Source organism: Rhinolophus sinicus, chromosome 4 (genome assembly GCF_057876585.1).
Source record: "Rhinolophus sinicus isolate RSI-liver-muscle chromosome 4, RSI-T2T, whole genome shotgun sequence".
NCBI classification, from domain to species: Eukaryota; Metazoa; Chordata; class Mammalia; order Chiroptera; family Rhinolophidae; genus Rhinolophus; species Rhinolophus sinicus.
In genome coordinates this window covers 20,961,786-20,982,505 of record NC_142504.1, presented here as the reverse complement: position 1 = coordinate 20,982,505, position 20,720 = coordinate 20,961,786, and the positions used below count along the sequence as shown (strand labels likewise).

The following is a 20,720-nucleotide window of genomic DNA, read 5'->3' as shown; positions in this document are numbered from 1 at the left end:
TACAAAGTAACAATATTTTCAAGCAGGGCTTGAAACTGTGCTTGAGACTCAAGCAGTGCTTGAGACTGTCCATGCTATGGTCAGTTCTACAGGAAGCAGCATTTAAACCCCAGCTATTAAATGACGCGTGACGTAGGTTGACATTAACACCCAAACCTGGCTGGTATAAAGAAGGAGACTCCAAGTTCTATTGATTTCTAAAATTTGAAACATAAATACATTTGCCTCCTTCCTATCATGCTATGTAATGTTTGATTTTGTTTGCTATACTATATCCTTCAATTTAATTCCCCCAGTTTTTATTGTGCACTTCTTCTGAGGAACGGGCCTTCAATCTTGGAGTCACCAGGAGTGTTTTATAGAATATTGCTGCCTGGGTCCTATCCCCAGAGTTTCTGATTTAATTGGTATGGGAAACAGCCCCAGTGTTAGGATATTTAAAATCTCCCAAGCAATCCTAATATGCAGCAAACTTTGAGTGTCACTGATGTGGGGAGAGGGGAAAGTGACATTGATGCTGGCAACATATTTCAGTAGGGTTTGCCCTTTAAGTTCATTGCTACATTAGGAGTGTGTTTGTCTTAATTTAGGTACAAATCACCTTTATCTCCCTTGTGGATCAGTGGCGTGATGTGATTGATAGGCTTAGAAACGGATGGAGTCTTTGGATTTGAAAGACAGAAAAAAAAAAATAGATGGTTGCAGTACCTGGTGGGGGAGAGAGCACTGTTCTAGGAGTCAGAAGCTCTGTGTTCTGAGAGCTCTGCTGCTAGCTGGTTGTGTAACTGGTTTATGTATTTGTAACCTGAAGAATAAGGGTGTCCTCCTGATTCCCTCTTGCCATTCACGGGAGGGTCAAATGTCACAACATGTTATTAAAGTGTGTACTCACTACTATTATTACTAATTCTAGTGAATGAATCTGGGCTCCTGGCTCTTCAATAAGGTGCTATTTCACTGAACTAGATAGATGCATTAGATTGTATGTCACATGGGGGAATTATTGTTTTGTTTTGTAGTAAGTTTTCTTTAATCTTATAAATCAGCTTTTTCTTTTTCTTTCTGGTTTTCCTGGTCTGGTAAGAATTAAACTCTTTTCTTCCGCAAATTGTGACTGTAAATCAGGATAGCTAGTGTGTGTGTGTGCATGTGTTCTATGAAATGTCTCATTACATAATAATCAAAGGCAAAGTAGTTGTCGAACATGTAATTGAACAGTGAAACCCCAACAGCAGATTTCTTGAGATTAGTTGTTTTAAAAAGCTTTGTATTGCTGTTAGCCATTGTTTTACAGTACCCATTTGTTATTCCAGTTCTATTGGATGCTATGCATTAATGCATTAATGCAGGCTTCCATCACTTGTCCAGGCTTGACCCATGCACATGATTTTGATTCAGAGATCTTTATATACTATTGAATTATAACTGTTTTATATGGTTCCATTTTTTCCTAACATTGACCCACCCAGGCTAAACATGTTAGGTAGAACTAGGTGGTAGTCTGCTAAAGTCTTTTTAGTTAAAAAGCTCTATAATACTGAATCTTGGAATTCAGTAAGAGTGATACATTTTGCCAGGTCAGTCTCTACTTTTGTGGCTCAGGGGGCCACTGTAAGTGATAACTGTGGCCGAAACTGAAGCAAATATTGACTCCAGTCCCTGAGCAGTAGCTGGCAGATATGGGGTGTTCTCCTGTTGCCAGGCATGTTGCTTAACACGTCGGACCGCAGAGCTGTCCAGACAATATTGGAACAATTATTGTGAAAGAATTTCCTCGAGTTTGTACAGCATTAATGAAAAATACGTTTACAATAAGGACAACTCACATTTCATTCTTATTTTAGGGGAGAAAAGAAAAACATTTAAAACTAAATCCTGAATTTCTTTTATGGAAACCCTATCTTCACCCTTTGAGAATATCTTTCCCCCCCTTGGTGTACATCGTCAAGGGGAAAGGAACATTTTAGATTCACTAGTCATTTACGTCTCCTTGGAAAGCAGTATCTAATTATGAAAATGTAAGTCTGTAAAATGCTCCTGTCATGTCAAGAATCACTTCTGGTATTCCCCATAATTACTGTTTTGCTGTTCTCTAACTCAGGTAATCTTCACTTAAAGGCTGTTATCTATTTGAATATTTGATCGGTAGCAATCAAACAGCTAGTTAAAGTAGGCCCATTGAGAATGGGGACAAGAATGAGTATTTTTTTATTTCTGTGGATGACACAGGTGGCATAATTGTTCTGTCCATTAAGTAAGAAAATTCAATAAAACCCCTGCGAAGACTAAAATAAACCCAAATTATGAATTTAAAAATGGTGATTTTTGATTTTGGAGATGAAAAATTTGAAAATGTGCCACCTAATATCGTACCACTGATAATAACGTGATCCTAAAATAGTAGAAGCCAGCAAATACCCCTCCCCACACACAATATTAGTAATAACTGAGCAAAGAAAATGATGTGATCTGATGCAATATACATACCTCAGAAACTGAAAATCAAGAGAAAATGGAAGCAGGGGTCTTTGAAAAGAACAGAGAGACCTAACAGGGCCTCCTTAGAATTTTACTAACAAGATGACAACTTCTGGAAAATTCTAACGTTCCCAAATCTGGAGAGATGCAAACTGACCGGATATCCTCCACTTTTGTAGGGTTTTTGTTTGTTTTTATTGTTGCTGTTGCTTCTTCTGACTGAGGAACAGTAGAAAGGATTCTGGAAGAGGAACTAGAGAAATGGGGGAAGGTGAACAAAACTACGTCTCTGGAGCAATGAAGGCTTCAGAGCAACACTCTAAATTGGGAAAATGATCCATAGCTCTTTGCAATGAAATACCCTTCCCCAACTAATCTTAGAGATTCTACTAAGAAGAAAACTTCAACTTGGTTGAATCCATGGAATTAATCGCTTCCCACAAATAGAGCACTTTAATGAGAATATAAATTCCATAAAACAAGAACTCAAAGATGAAATGATGAAACAATAGAATGAGCTGAAAAAGGGTATTTTAATCTAAGGAAACAAATTGAGAACGAAAAAAGCATGATGATTATAGAACAAAAATATTCATTAGAAATAGCAGGAAACAGAATAGACACCAGTGACAATTTCACCAACAAAGAGGAAAGGCTTGAGACAATCAGTGGGAATGAAAAGGGGAAATGGATTAAAGCAATTGGAGAGAAGTCAATAAATAAGACAAAGGCAATATAACAAACAGAGTATTTATGTCCCTGAAGTTGATATTCCAAAACACTTAAACAAAAGATAATTTTGTGAAAATGAAGAAAGATCATTTCACTGATAAAAAAAATTTAATCTGCAGATTGAAAAAGCTCCCGTCTTTTAGGAAAATTGGCTGCAAGTGCTCACTGCAGAGTCATATCCTGACTGGGCCACTGAATTTCAAATGATAAATAATTCTTCAGGGGTTCAGATCAAGCAAAGATCTATGGTGGGGGAGGGTGCAAAGGAATGGAATGTATGGGCCTCAAGAAGACTTAGCAAATATATCCAACACTCATTGCCAGAAGATAGTGAAGGAAAATCTCTGAAGTTCTAGAAGTACAATCCAATGTACCACCCTTGCAAGATGTTATTAAAATATAGAGAAAATAGGTGTGCAAGTTAGAAATAAATTATCAAATATGAACTAGGCTGCTTGACAAGGAAACCCACGACGAGATGGACATAAAAGCAAAAAGTGTAAATCATGAGTAGAGAAAACGTAGTAAGATTAATGGGGCAACACTGAATCCATTTAAACAACTATGAGACTGTGGTTGTAGGACAGAAAGCAAATTTTATAAAGTAGGGCAATGTAAAAATATTCATAAAGCTAACCAATATAAGGCATTGGGGAGAGGTGAGATGGAGGGATGTGTGAAAATGCTGATATCTTCTCTGAGCAGGGACAGACTCCCTGTTGCTTAAAATAGAAACATACAGTTTAAAAAAATAAAAAGACTCCAAACACTGATTTTTAAAAATGGTTTCTTTATATAACCTTAGAGAAATCTTTTTGGAAATAGTTCCTCCTATAGGAAGGAAACATTTAGTATGTCTCTAGTCCCTTCAATTGCAATTTTTAATTCTGTTAAATTCATTTAGATTTAATGATTTTTAAATAAAAATAATATTGCTGATATGATCTCGTTTTTCTAAAAGTTATTTTGTCTAGTTATTCATTTCCAGAAGAATTCGTATATAGATAGAAAAACTAGGAAATATTTTGTACTTGTGGTGGTTGTGGTGCTGATGGTAGGGGCACTTTTGCTTTCATCCTCAGACATTTTTGCCTTTATGCATTTTTATTATATGCACATATCTTTTAAACAGTGTTTCTTATACATCCATACACAAAGCTACTATGCCACAGTACTAACACTGATTAATGGTTGAGTAGTAGGTATATTAGTTAAGTTGCCTTCCGCTGCAAGTGACAGAATATCCTAAACAGAGTGACACACAACAAGGGAATTGATCATTTAGTGGAATAGCAGGATAGTTAGGCAGCACGAGGTGGTCAGTACCCGCAGCATGCAGGCCCTTCATGTGCCTCCACTCGGCTGACCTTCTATTTGGTGTCCTCACCGGGCTGTTTCCCCCAGGAGCCACAGGTGGGCGGTCATAGTTCTAGATGTTGCATCTACTTATGCTTGATAAATTCCAGAGACATAGAAGAGAAACCTTGCTTTGGGGGGTGTTTTCTTAGGGAAGGTAGTTTTACCCAAAATGTATCCAAAAGTAGAAAAGTAAATCATCCTTCATCATGCATTGGCTAAAATAGCATCACCTGCCCATAGCCAGTCATTGAAAAGAAAAATGGGACCACCATGGGAGCTCCTCAGGGCCATGCCAGGGAGGGTGAATGCTGCCACTAATAATCTAGTTTCTATTAGGAAGAAGAAAGGGCAAGAAGAATGGATGTTTGCTAGGCACCAGCAGTATTTGCTACAGTGTGTATGTTGGTGGTGGAAATCTCCTTTGTAATTTTCTTTAGTTTGTAATTTCTCCAAATATAATTAATTAAGTGAAGGAAGTGTACTATGTAATTTCTCTTTCAACTGAATTGTGGGTCTTTATTTTCATGAAGATATACATACATGTAAACACTTAGATTTTTTTTTTTTTCAGTAGCATTGAGTAGACAGACTTTCTTATTACTATCTGTTGTTAGAAGGGGCCCTAATAAAGAGACTGAAGTTATTGTAGTAGAAAACTGGGTCTCTGTAGGTTGTAAGTCATTTTTTTTAGAAAGGAGGAAAATCAACATTGTGGACTGGTGCATTACAGGCATTTATTATAAGTTTGAGTAAAATATTCCTTTGAGGGATATGAAGAATATTAAGAAATTTATCTAATCATGTATAAATTCTTCAGTACGTTAAAGGAGGAGTATCTTAAAAATATTTGGAGTGCAATTTCTTTGCCGGTATGTTATAATTATTACATTTTACAGTAATGAACGATTTTAACAATCTGGAATGGTAACTGCATTTTAACTTTTTTTTTTTTTTCCTGAATTGGATACTTTGAAAACAATTTAATTGGAATAAAAGCCCATGAAAATGGCTTTAAAAACAAGCTTTCTCTAGATGAAATTCAAAGGTATTTTGCCATGTGCTTCAAATCAGTGTGGCAGTGCTGCGCTCTTTTCCGTTCTTGAAAGGAAGTTGACCTGTCAGTGGTTAGCTTGGGATGCATGGTGTCCTTATTGTGGGGAGTTTTCCCTTTCCTCATCTAAGGAGGTTGACAAGCAGGAGATGAAAAGATGAGAAAATACCTTGTGTACAGTACTTCCATTTTTCTTCCACTAAGTCAGTTACACAAAAGAAATTTAACTTGAGAATTTCTACAATATTAAATGACCTACACTTTTAAGTGTTTCAGAAATATTATGTTTAGGGTTACTCTGTACTGCTATGGTTTATGACTACAAAACGAATTCTTATGTTTTATAAGAATACCAATTTCATTCATTATCTTACTGTTAAATTTTCCATAGTAAAATAAGTGATGGGCCTTTATATATAGTGCTTTTAAAATACCCCACAATTAAATCCAATGAAAACTACATTTAAGGAAGAAGGAAATTTACCAACCACAGAATGTAACTGGTCATTTACTTATGATTAAACTCTTTGCATGTTGATAAGGTTGGAAATACCCCAGAACTTCATTTTCTTGCTTCTTCCCCTCATGGTCTACCACTTGTGTTAGAAACATTCAGTTTATAATTTATATTCAGTATTGACACAATTGTAGACATGTGGGTGTCATTTCCCAGTATTTGAAGTAAGTTTTGGTGGATGTCTAAGGCATGGCATTTCCAAACTGGGTGAAAATATCAGAATGTCATAAAGGTTTTTTTTCAAAATTTGAAATTAAGGGCAAACGAATAAACAAATGAAAAGAAAATTTCACTGAATTTCCATTAAATTATTTTGTGGCCTGGGAATTCTTGCTTTAGTAAGAACATGTTCACCCAGAATGTTTCCGGGGAACCGCATGTAGGGTAAACTAGAAAAGTTCTTGGTGAATTGAACACCCATTTAAAATTTATTCTTCATGGTGTTAAGTCTGCTTACAAATAAAATTCAAGTGTGTATTTTGAATCCAAGATTTAACATCAGGAACGACTCATGTTAGATTCGAAAGAAAAATTGTCACTATCAGTTATCATTATCATGTTTTTTCTGCCATTTCAACTCTGATCTAGTTTAGTCTTGATTTAAAAGGTTGATGATTGGACCCATATTTTTCCATTATTTTTATCACCGTCATTATTCTTACTGATATAATAAGCTAATGTTTCAAAATATATTCTCTATCAGACATTGTTTTAGCCTTTAATCCTCTCCCCAAGTTGAAGAGGCCTGCGGTAGTGGCTGTTGCAGCAATATTCATATTATGCAAATGAGGAAATAGATTCAGAGGAACTTACTGAGGTTCACCAGGGCCAGGAACTGGCAGGCTCTAGTTTGGACTTGTTTTTGTTTACCATGTCCCTGCCATTTTTCCTCAAAGAGGAAAATATTTCGCATAGGATCATATTTGTCCTATCTGTTTGGTGCTAAGAGTCAGCGATAGTTATAAACAAACATCGAAGCACACTTCTTAGTCCTGGAAGTTTAAGGCACAGATAAGGCAACTCTGTTAAGAGGCTTGCTGGAGGAGCCTAACTTCACATTCCCAGTGTTTGATAATAAAATTGGGTGAAGTTAACACCAACCAAGACTGGAAGGACCGTCAGGCAACCTCCAAAGTTCCATGATGGAGATGGATGCTACACAGAGTAATGAGCAGACACTGTGGACAGAACCAACATCCCCAGTGTATGGGGCATACATTTGCCAATGCTCACGATAGTCTCGTAAACCGTAAAGGTAGGGTTTGCACCACTTCAAAATAGCCAATTTTCACTGCTGGATTTTAGCAGAAGAGGTGTTTTGTTTTGTTTTGTTTTGTTTTTCTTTTCAGGTGTTAGCGTGGTGGGGTTTAGTTTCTTTTCACCAAAATGTTTGAATTTTACCTGCCTTGGTGTTTAGCTAGAAATAAGGGGGAGAGGGATTATCAATAAAGTCTGTGTCTCTACTCAAATCCTGATTTCAACATGCAACAGCAAATTCTAGAGCCAAAAGAATGATCTAGCTAACAAAATTTAGATTCTACCTATTTTGAATGTGTATTGGTCCAATTTGTGTATTTTGGGTGAAAACTCGATGGCAAGGTTTGCATATACCAACATGATATTATTATGTTTTACTCTATCTTGAGTTAAATTTTTATGTCATTGGGTGAATATTGTATGTTCTGCGGGTGACATGCACAAAATTCACCAATTAAATACTAATCCAATTATTTAAGAGCCAACTCTGGGTTCCATCAACTATTCTCTATAATCTTATTTGCTGAGAGAATCTGGAGCCATTTTTATGAATCAATACATTGTGAAAGCATTATTGATTGTCATTTTAATGACCAGCATAATTTATTACTTCCTAAGGGACAGTAGCTTTCAGAAGATCATTAAATGCATTAAAATCTGCAAATGCCCACACCACTGTGGCTCTCTTTAGCAGGCTGACTCCTTTGGGTCAGTTATTCTTAGCCTGGGTATTTCTATCTTATGGCATGGCAGGTCTAAGATTAGCTTGTTAGGCGTTATCATGCCATCTGAGTTACCTCCTAATATAACTCTACACTGGAATGATTATTTATAGAAAGAGCATTCTGTCATTTTTGGGTTATTTCTAGTAGTTTAAATAAAGAAGAATAACATTCAAGTGAAACCACAGATTCCTTCCTGCTGCCAAAACAACATGATAACTGTCTGCTGAAGGGGCAATAATGTTTAAATGTGTGCTTAGGGTGATTGCAGAATTCTTTTTATCAGCGCCACCTTGACAGAAAGGGGAGGGCTTTCAGTAGTGACGTATAATACTTGTGGAAAGGCAAAGAGGCAGCCTGATGCTTTCTGTCACAGAGCACAGAATTCTGTGGTTGATGATGACAATAAAACACACGCAGGGTTTATTTTTAGAAACAGACAAGGCTAAGCTCTCAATTTGGTGATAATATGGCTCATAAACAGGGCTCCTCACCGGTGACCTTTTCAGTGAAAATGACCTTTTATACCACACACACACACACACACACACACACACACACACACTTTTTTCTTTTTTCAATTTGCAAGAATGACTCTATTAAGAAAATAATTAGAACTTTTTTAAGCTAAGAAATCTAAATTCTATTAAGCTTCTCCAATAGGTAATTTTTTGAAATCCCATGAAGATTGGATGTTAGAGATGGTTTATGACAAACCATCAAATATCATAAGTACAATGAAAACACAAGTTGGCTATAAGATGTGGAAGAATAGGTGAATGTACATCATAAATGACTTAATAATAAATTGTAATACTTGTAAAATAATACCATATATACTGCTGGCTTTATCACAGCGATATATAAAATATAACTATAACAGTTATGATTATGCATTTCTGTAAGTTGTTGATTTAAACAGATGAAATAAAATTCTCAGTATATAAAAGAGGAGGTATTTGTCTCTGCTAGTTGTTCTAGTATAACTAACTTCTGTTGGACCCAACCAATTTTATGTACAATAAAAGTCATTTCACATTTGAGAATGGTTCTTTTAGCTTACTTAAACTGTGTGCTTCATTCAGATCTTAGTAATTGATATTTCGCTTTAAAATGAGAATTGTGGTTTAATCTGTTTAATTTGCATTTTCTATTTCCTGGTTATGAACTCATTGTTAGATGAGAAAACTTTTCAAGTGATAGGTTAACACATTTTTATGTCACACGTTAATTGAAATGCTTTAGAATGGATAAGTTAGAGCTCTGTAGGAATATTCATTTTATTTTTTACTGAACAAAACAGTATCTTTTTAAAAGATAAATAGTTTTGTACTTATGCTCAATATAAGGAATCCACTGATCAATGGGGATTTGCAAAATGACAGACAAAAACAGGAAACACAGCAGCTCAATGTATTCTCAAAGAAGCCAAGATGTAAATAAATTTAGAGGGTGGGAGTAGAAGCAATTGTAGGAACCAGTTGCACCCTGACCACTCTTAATTAGCAGGTAGAAATTTTTGGAGGTGATGTAATTGTTTGAAGCTTTGGAAGCTGAGGTGAAGTAGTCTTCATTTTTTCACTCAAAAACATTTGCGAGCCAACCATGTGCCAGCTATTATTCTTAGCGCCAAGGATACAGCCATGAAACAAGACAAGTAGATGCATCATTCTGTGGTTGTTCAATTGAATGATGATGGATAAGACTACTTTAGATAGTAATAAGTACTAAGGAAAAAAATAAGAAAATGGGATAGAAAAGTCACAGGGGCAATGTTAGCTAGGGTAGTCAAGTAAAGCCTTTTGAGAAATCTAAGATTTGAAGAACATCTTCCCAGTAAAAGTAGTATTTCTATCAACACTCCATTTGGGCTAAATCAAATAGAATGAAAGCACAGTTAGTATAGAGCAGAAAATGTTATGGGGCTCTTTTAGTCTCCAGGTACCTCTGGTTCGTGCAAGGGATAGGGGAGCTTTTATCAGTGGTTAGGTGAGGAAGCCGAGAGAAGGCTGTTACTGGTAGCTATAATTTTCTCCATTTTCCAAAGGGAGACTGGAATCACATGACTTCTTCCTAGGATTAAGGCTATTGACTGGAAATTAAGGCCCTTTTAGAACCCCTTACCACTGCTCCTTCCTAAACATTCATCTTGGCACCTTACTCCAACTCTAATCTCAACTATGCTGAAACTTCTTATCTAAGAAGTATGACCCTTCCTAGTAGTTTAGTGAAACCAAAATAATTCCTCCTCCCTTGGGGACTAAAAAGAAGGGGAACAGTAATTCCTCATCTGCTGAAGTTAGAAGTCTGAGGACATTTTCTCATAAACCCAATATTGGACACTTTTATAAAATACAGTATTCATTACACAGATATTTATTGAGAACCTACAATATGCCAGGTATTTAATTTAGGGCAATCATGGGTTAAAAAGCAACTCTTTTAGATGGCTGTAGAACTGTAACTTCCAAACAAAATGTTTAGAATGCATAGTCTTCGTTGTGTTGGAGAGTGGGTAGATTTGTGACAAATTGTTGCAGTAGTGGAGTAAGGAAGTATTTCACGTAGGCATAGGTCTGTTTTTTTAAAAAAGGAGAAACAGCAGTGTGACGGCTAAGAGCTATTTTCCCCATATGTTCTGCTTTCTCATGGATAGGGAACAATGAGGGATACATATAGTAGGATGGACAAACATTTTTGAGGGACTGACATTATCTCACATGCTTGATGCCTCATGGGGTTTTCCCTCAACATTCCAAGTGGTCTCAGTCAAATGGAATGAGCACACAAGTAGAATAGAGCAGGAAGTGTTCTGGGGCTATTTTAGTCTCCACTGACTTCTGCCCTGTGGAAGGGATGGGGAAGCCTTTATCAGCAGGTAGGCAAGGGAGCCAGGGGAAGACTGTCAGCTACGATTTTTCTAGAGCTTCGAGAACACTGGGTGGGACTGAGCTGAACAAACCCCTGACCAACATGCTTTGTTGGATTCACAGTGTAGCTTGAGGAAAATAGTTTAATAGTTACCATTTTCCCCCAAAGATTGTCTCCCTCTGTTAATATTTATTGAGTACTTAGCTGTATTTTTAAGCTAGATTAGTTGTTTATCTGTTTTATTCATATATATATATGCATATATACATATATATGCATATATATATATATGTACATGAACTAATACTTAATTACTTCCTTTTTCTAAAATACCCTCTGCCCTTACAAAGCTCAGTTCAAATGTCTCCAAATTGCCCCCGCCCCCCAATCCCCTGAAACACTTCCCCATTATATTTCTTTCCCTCCCTCCCCTGCCCCCTCCCTCCTAGACCTTTATTACGCTCTTAGAACATTCCCATTTTCTGGCTTACACTGTGGTTATTTATGTTCCTGTTCCCCATCCCCCCAATTAGTTATATTATAAGCTCCAAGAGGAAAAGGATCCTGTTTTACTTCTATTTTTATTCCCTACAGTGCTTAGCACATAATTGATCCCTGGGACTATTTTTAAATAAATGAATGAGTGATTGAAGAGTACAGTAGGAGTGCACAAAGTCTCTCTCTCTCTCTGTCTCTTTCTCTCTCTCTTTACACACACACATACACACACACACACACACACACACACACACACATTTTTGTGTGTGGAAATGGTTCCTTCTTTTATGCAGGAAATAAGTCCTCAGTTCCATTGTAAATTTGAAAAATACAGACTTTGGGGGATGTTAGAGCCTTAGACTGGACATTAAAGCCATTCATTATAGAGTGAAAGTCAAGAATGACCTCGGGTGCTTTGACAATATGTATATGACTCTTTAAATGTTTTAATTATTAACAAAGGGAATTTTGGAATATTCTTCTTTGACTCAATTTTTCAATGAATAATGCCAGTAGAAATTTCATGATGTATGTGTCAGCATTCAAAATGTTAGGTGTGAAATAGCTAATTTAAGACTGCCTGAATATAAAGGCATACTTTTTTTATACAAGGAAAAGAATAAATTTGGTTGTGCACATGATTACAGGTGTATTTTTTATTGTTCAAACACCATTCACACGTAATCCTATTTTTCTCTTGGTGATATTTTTGTGTAGAGACAGTTTTCTTACATAAAGGACAAAAATGGATGGATGTTTTGGTTAACAATAATATCAGTTTGAAACAGTTCTACACCTCAGATTGCTATTTAGAGTTCATCTACATTTATTTAGTCATAATTTAATTGGCTATGTTATTTGAGAAAGGGGCAATGAGAGAAGATCTTTTGGTAAACACTTTAAATCACATTTTGAATGCCAAGGGTATCAGTATTTAAAAAAAATTATCTAAAGTAAAATGTTAGAATAGGGAATTCACAGAGTGAGAATTAAGGAAAAACAGATGGAAGGATTGAATCAATCTGTATGCACAGCTATTCAAGGAGAAGAATGAAATAAACATATTTATGTACAAATGGGGGAGGAATGGTGAAGAGAATAGCGTATATAAGTAGGTACATATGTATATACACACACACATATGTATATACATACATATACATATATACACATATATATATACACATATACATATATATATATCGTCATTTTTGCTGTTTTATTCTTAAAACTAAGCACAAATTAGGATAAATTAAGAGCATTAAGACACAGAAAATTAATTGACTTAGTTAATAATGTAAGTATGGGCCAAGAAAGGAGTTGGATTATAAAACCCAATTTTGCAGCATCGCTGTTGGATTCAGCTTGTCAGAGTACAGGGAATGAATGAATGTCAGTGTTCTTTCAGTGACTTTGCAAATGCTGCCAATTGTGTTTTCTCGTCATTGTGAGTCTAAGGTAAGGTTCTAACAGCTGAAATAATCATATTGAGATGGAACAAATCAAGATTGGTTGGCTGTGGATTTAGAAGCTTCTCATTCTTATTTTAAGCATTACCAGGAAATGAGTTAGTTCAAGCCCATTTCCAGAGAATTATAATTTTTGGAGCTATACACTCAGTTAATTGGAATCACTCATTTGTGTTCTTTTCTGAAAGTTGAACATGAAAAAAAAATATTACAAAAATTATCTGAATATCAACCTAATTTGCATATTATGAGAAGGAAAATAATAGGAAAAAAACCTCAGGCAACTGAGGATTAAACATGTTAAAAACAATGTCCCTAGATTAAAATCACTTCCTTCGGATTTTAATCAAGAGTCAATTCTCACTATCCATTATCCCAATAACTAAATAGAAATTCTCCTACATCATTGACCTGGAAAGATCAATGATACCTCTCTCTCTCTTTCTCTCTCTCTCTCTCTCTCTCTCTCTCTCTTCAGCAGATAGTTGTAAATCTGAATATAGACATAAGTCTAGAAAACTTTATATGAGTTCATTTTCAGATGACTAGAAAATATATTAAAGTGCCTTGTAGACAGGGAGAGAGCATTTCTGTGTTGCATTATCTACTGCTCAGTCAAGTTCCTTGGGCACTAAACCAGTATGTAGTAGAGGTTATCTTTATATTTCACCAGTCATATATGTGAAAGCCATTTTTCCACAATCCCTGCTATCATTGGATATTGTCCAACTTTAGATATTTTTGCCAAATTGAGAAATGAAAAATGGCATAGCATTACTTTTTTATGTGAATTTCCCTGATTACTGGTGGGGTTGAATGGTTCATGTGTTATTAGCCATTTGGGTTTTGTTTTATGGATAGATAATCCCAGGAATGCCAAAACGCTTAGAGGGAGAAAAAGTCTTTCAGTGAATGTCACCCTGTTAACAGATTAAATGAAGAAAATAGTGTGATCATCTCATTAGATGCAGAAAAACATTCAATAAAATGCAGTGTCTTTCCAGGATAGAAACTATTATTAAACTAAAAATAGAAGAAGAAAGTATGTGTTATCAACCACAGTCCTATCTGAAACTTCATATTTAGTAGTAAAATTAAAACACATTCTTTTTAATGTTGGGAACTTTGTCTTTGGAGACTCTATTTAATGTTTTTAAGACGTGAACATTCAGTAAGAGATACAAGATTTTGAAAGGAGGAGAAACCAATTGAACAAATAGAGTTCATTCAGATTGCTCAGTACAAGTCAGTGCAACATAAAAAAACAAAAACAAACAAACAAAAAAAACTGAAAGGGTTTCTTAATACCAGAAATAACAAAACACAAATGTAATTACAAAAAAGGAAAGGGTACCAGTTACAATAGCAATTGAAACGTTTATGGAGAAATTGATAAAAGTATTAAAGGGCGTGCTATAAGAAATCTTGAAGAAAATTTGAGAGATGCGTTGTCCATCAATAAGACAACTACATCCTTAAAAGGTCAGTTATTCGCAAATTAATCTAGGAATCTCTTTGTCTTTAGAACAGCTAATTTTCTTTAAAAAATTGGTAATTCACTTACAATATAAAAGTCAAATGTATTTAATGGTATTATATAGTAAAAAGTGAATCTCACTTTTACTGCATTTCCACCAGCATTCAGTCCCCTGCTTCATATAGCTTGATACCAATTTCTTCTGTACTTTACAGATGTATTATATATTAGTCCAAATTCAGTTAAAATTCCGCCAGAATCTATCAGGGAATATGGCATACTGATTCTAAAATTCACAGGTAAGAGTAAGTGTGCACAAACGGCAATTTTATAAAACAACAAATGAGAAGGATAGCTCTCATGGCATACAGTGTTATATTAATAATGATTGTTGGGTTTGGTTTGGGCAGAAACCCAGGCAAGTAGATCAGAGGATCAGAATACAGTTATTTTTAATAACTTCGTATATGACACAGTTGCATCACAAATCATTTGTCAGAGGACAGACTATTAATTAAATGGTTTGGGAACAACTAATAATTCAATTTGTAAACTCATGGTCAAAGGATGTACTCATATATCCATTTTTATAGTACTGTTGTTGTTATCCAGTTGGACAAGTTACAATTTAAGCTTCTGCATCATGCACGTAGGGTCTTGTATTTTATAGAGGAATGGGAAGGAATTTTATGAAAGTATGGGAAGGATTTTTAGTTAAGTTTAGCTACATTAGGTGACAGAACTACTCAGTGTTTATATAGCTCACCAATTTTCAAAAGATGATTGTAGATTAATTTAAATAGAAGTTGCGGATTTAAGAGAACCGTTGAATGACATAGAGGGGTGATAATTCAGTCAAGAAAGAAAGGTAGATAACACTGTACTAAGGCCTAACCAAATAGTAGCTGCTGAGTGTTGTCTAAAAAGACCAACCAGGAAGTAACTTTTAAGTGGAGACCTGAGAGACGAGAAGAGCCCAGCCATGCAAAGGTCTAGGGAAAGGCATTCCATACAGAAGGAACAGCCAGTGCAAAGGCCCGTATGTCCAAAATGTGTTTGTTTTCAGAATGAAGGCTAGTGTGGCATTTTCAACAAAACAGAGGAAAGATGAATGGTTAAGCCTGGGCCGCTAGAATATTGCATCCAAACTGTCTTTTGCAACCAACTTAAAATGACATATTTTTTTTCACATTCTTAATATAGGATTTCACAAGCTCTTCAGTGCCATTCATCAGTATCTGCTGTTGGTCTTTAGAAAGCAGCATTCACATGCTAAAGGAAAGGAAGTTTCTTTATCTTTTTATTTTTCCATGCATACCAGAAATGTACAGACGGTAATTCTAATTCCAGTGCATACAAGGACAGTTTTAAGAGGTGTGTGGCATAGTAGATATGGAGTCAGGAAAATTGGGTGTGTCTGTTCATTCATGTTTTTATGAACCTTGTAAAGGTACTGAAATATTTAGGAATAACGAAATTGGTGAAGAAAACACCAGCCTTTGATCTCAGGGAGCTTATGACGTTTGACAATTAAGTTCGCAAACTTGTTGCAAAGCTTTTGTTAAACTTTTTTGATACCAGAGGGATAATTCATTATGAATTTGTGCCAACTGGACAACAGCTAACTACGTTTACTGTTTGGAAGTACTGAAAAGGCTGCGTGAGAAAGTTAGACGACCTGAACTTTTTACCAACAATTCATGGCTCTTGCATCACGACAATGCACCAGCTCACATGGCACTGTCTGTGAGGGAATTTTTAGCCAGTAAACAAATAGCTGTATAGGAACACCCTCCCTACTCACCTGATCTGGCCCCCAGTGACTTCTTCCTTTACTTGAAGATAAAGGAAATATTGAAAGGAAGATATTTTTATTACATTCAGGACATCAAGGGTAATACGATGACAGCCCTGATGTCCATTCCAGAAAAAGAGTTCCGAAATTGCTTTGAAGGGTGGACTAGGTGCTGGTGTCCATACATAACTTCCCAAGGGGAGTACTTCGAAGGTGACTAGTGACATTCAGCAATGAGGTATGCAGTACTTTTTCTAGGATGAATTCGCAAACTTATTTGTCAGACCTTGTCATATACCTTATGGGAGTGTTGGCTCAGGGGTTGCCACCGCTTGTGTAAAGGTAGGTAATTTAGTTGTCTTCTCTTGGCATCTGTAAATCAGGAGGGGAGTTGCCTAGATTACTATCAGGATCCCCACCAGCTGTAAAAATGTCAGTGATGCACCTTTCTAATTGCCTAAAACAGCGTTGTAGCTTTCTGGTACACCAAGAAATTTTGATTTGATGAGCAAATTGCTACAGTAATAGGTTGCACTGATCATGTCCGTTTATAATGCTACATATTTTAGGCTTAGAAACTCATTCTGCTCTAGTTTATTTTAACTGTATTCTGAAGCTTGTGCTATATCTGATTGGTGTTGAATGTCTTACCGTTTCCCCAACCATTACAGTCACACCTGCTTCCAAAGAACTATTCAGTAATTGTTATGATTTATCTAGCTTAATTTGATACTTTGAAGCAATCAAAATCCATCTCTCCACATACACATATGTATGCCTGTGTGTGGGTTCATATATAATGATGTATTACAATTATAATTGAATTAATTTTATTTCTCTGTAGTAAGAGTCATGGCATTTTTCTAACAAAAATAGAAGGAAAAATGTGACTATGTACTAAACTACATTATAGTTTAGAACCCGTTATTTATTTCCATTTTAGTGATGCAGATTATAACTTTACTGTTAATCAGAAAGACAGGGTTTTGTCACCAGTGTTCATTTTTTTCTCTCTCTGTCTAGTATATGCACTGGAATTTTCTAGATCTAATTCAGAATTGCATTTCACTTTTTTTTAAATTAAATTTATTGGAGTGACAATGGTTAATAAAATTACATAGGTTTTCAAGTGTACAATTCTATAACACATCATCTATAATACATCTATAATATATTGTGTGCTTACCACCCACAGTCAGTTCTCCTTCCATCTCCATATATTTGACTTTTAAAAAACTAGTTCTTATTTTGGACTAAAGTATAACAGAAATTTCATTTTCAATAATGCTATAACAGAAATTATTATAAATAACCAAAAAGTTTAGTCAAATACTTCAATAAATATTGCCAATTAAAATAATTAATTGCTGCAAGTCAGCTGCTAAACAGATAAGGAGTCATTTCCAGCTGTTTTTTACCCCACAATTTATTTAAATCAAAATAATTTTCTTCATAAAAACAGTATTTTGGAATAAGTACAGCAGAATCCTTAGGAATTTTTTTTATCCACAATTTTTTCTAAACCCCAGTTTTTAGTTAAAATGGTTAGAATTTAAAAAGAGAGAAAGGTTGTATTGGTTATTGATTCTAAAGTCATATTGTATTGGGTTTTACACCTACTGTGGGTGATATTTAAATGATGCCAAAACTACATGTTGCAATCAAGATAGCAACAGTATTTTTTCCTTCTTTCTCATTCCAATCTTTTGAAATGTAATGCATGGAAATGTTTCTTTCATATGTTAAGTGTATTTCATTGCTGAATATAGTGTGCCTTACTGAAGTATTCACTTCTTTGCCAAAAACACATCAGTCATTCACAAATATTCAGTATTCTGAGAATGAAACATTTTTTAGCAACTTGGATAGTTGGTAAAAGCCAGTTTGCAAAGATTTCTAACTCCACGGTGTTAGACATAATCTGGGGCTACGTATTAGCACGCAGCACAGAGATCGAGTTCTAGTTATATTGGACCCTGCAGGCTACAATTTTGTAGACCAAAATTTGTAGTCAGTTAATAGAATGATGCTAATCAGCCTTATATTTTGTGGACGAGATAAAAATGCATTATAATTTTGGAGAACAAAATATCCCTGAACACATTCATTGACATTTAAGGAAAATATCTATAAAATAAAAATCCCTGAATTAATTAAAACAAGCAAATTCAAATAAGCAAAGCTAAGACCTAGAAGAATGCCTGACATAATAATTGCTCAATGAATGTTTGTGGAATCAGTAAGTGAATTAATGAATTGAAAATTGTTCACTTACTGCAGCTGATATTTTAACCGTGCACATACCTTTGCACTTTGTTTCTAGGCACCTTGCACTGCGTTATTTAAGTGTAAAGATATATGAAGAATACATTTTAAAAGCCAACCCTTGATTTAAAAGAAGTAAGGAAGAGCTTCTCTTCATTTTCCATGATGCTTTTATTAAGGGTACATTTTATTTTTATGACTATTAACTATGTCATAATTCAAATATGGAGATCCTTCAGTGACACTTAAGAATTTTTTAGGCTGTTTCCTTCAGACAAAAATGGCATTTGCAGCTGTGCTTTAAACTCTTTATCCTCCTGCAGGCCTCTTTCTAGTGGGCCACATTCTGTTATCCTAATTTATTATGCACAGTGTAGTTAGTGAAAAAAAAATTAGATGATCAAGCTTGTTCCTTGGGCTTCTAAAATGAGCATTAATGGCCCCTTAGGAAGGATTTCTTCTGAGTAAACTATATTAACTAAACTCATACACATAGAAAATGTCGTTTGGCCAATAAGAGACCAAATGGTTGGGTTGCTAGTATTTTGTTGATACCTGATGTTATTAGGGTTCTATCTTCCAGAAAAAAGAACATTGCCTTATTATCCTACTCAGTATCCTATTTATCTGAAAACTATCAAGAAAAGCCCAACTCAACTTTCCTCCACCACCCGCTTCAGAAAACAGCTCCACAAAACGTTCTTATGTGTGTCAAGTTCAGATTCTAGGCTCATACTAAATTGAGCATCTTACCTGGCTTAGATGAAAAATCAAACATCTTATGTCATAGTAATAAAAAGTTATTATGTAAAGATTAGTTTAAAAGACTAACATCAGCATTCTCTAAAGTTCTGATTTCTCTTTCAATAAACATGAATATTTAGTCTGATTCCCATTTTCTTGGCTCAACACTGGTGACTTCCCCCATAGCAAAATTCACTTTCTAATGTTTACAGACAAATACATTTGGAAAAGTTACGACGTGAAGAGCTCTAAGCGCTATGGGCATTGATGTCTCTTTATGGGCTTTAACTTCATGATCACCTCAGGTCACTGTTTTCTATCTGATCTTGCTTGTTTCCTTTTTTCCCCAAAAAAAACATTTCTCAGTTTCTGAGGGCGAAGATTCTAGACATGGGCTAGCTGGGTCATTGGATCTCCCAAGGCTGAAATCCACTTGGCTGGGGCTGAAATCCACTTGGCATCAGAGCTCTGAGTCCTTTTCAAGCTCATTTATGTTGTCGGCAAGATAGCATTTCTTGGAGTGATAGGACATATGCCCCTGTTTTTTTGTTGGCTGTCAGCTTGGTTCATTCTCACTGCTCTTAGGTGCTTTCATATGGGTCCCTCCACTTCAGCAATGAAGAAACACTCTCTCATTGAATCCCTCTTAAGCCTCACATTTCTTTCATTTCTTCTTCCACCATCCAGAGAAAACTCTCTTCTTTTAAAGCGTCCCATACAATTAAGTTAGGCCCACATGGATAATATCTTAAAATCAACTGATTAGTAACATCCCCTTAATTAGTAGCACACCTTAATTACATCTGCAAATTCCATTGCCAGGTAACTAACACAATCATGGGGATAACACCAGGTAGAGAACGTCATGTAAACCATCTTACGATTCTGCCTTCCTCAGGAACTTTTTAGAACGTTGTTATTATTGATGCATTTTGCAGTGACCTCATCTTCACTCAGCTTCAGTTACCAGCTCTATGCTGGTAACTCACAATTTTCCAGCTCAAACCCCAGCCTCACTCCTTAGCCTTGAGACTTCTATCGACAACTGTCACTGTCTATTTGGAGGTCCCACCGATAACCTGATTTTAGAGACTAGAAAATGAGTTGCCTGCCTCCGTTTCTATGAGTGATAAGAGTTCACAATGCATGATGAAAATGAGTTCTGAGAATGCTTGGTTTCCTTACTTGGAGGTTCATGTAAGGCTTGCACGTGGTGAGAACCCAGAACATCGATGGGAAGTGAATGGACTAAAGATTCAGAGATGCTTTGAGTTATTTCCTCCCCTCCATTTCTCCTCTCTGCTGCTTTCAGCGAATAGCACAACAGGTGTCCTAGTTCTTCTATACATTTGTTCTAAAGAGTTAGCTGTTTTCTTTCACGCATTGCATCGTGCCTTTGGTGTTCTCTTGTTTTCAACCAGGCTTTTCTCATTGCTGATTTGATCACTTGTGAACCTTTAGGGACGAGCTGTTGTAGGCAGAGGA

General features: G+C 35.7%; 1 protein-coding gene across 10 annotated transcripts in view; it reads left to right on the top strand.

Annotated features, from left to right (window-relative positions):
• LOC109445154 (histone deacetylase 9) overlaps window positions 1–20,720 on the top strand; it is a 537,678-nt gene that overhangs the window by 382,521 nt on the left and 134,437 nt on the right. The gene's annotated exons all lie outside the window — the stretch shown is intronic.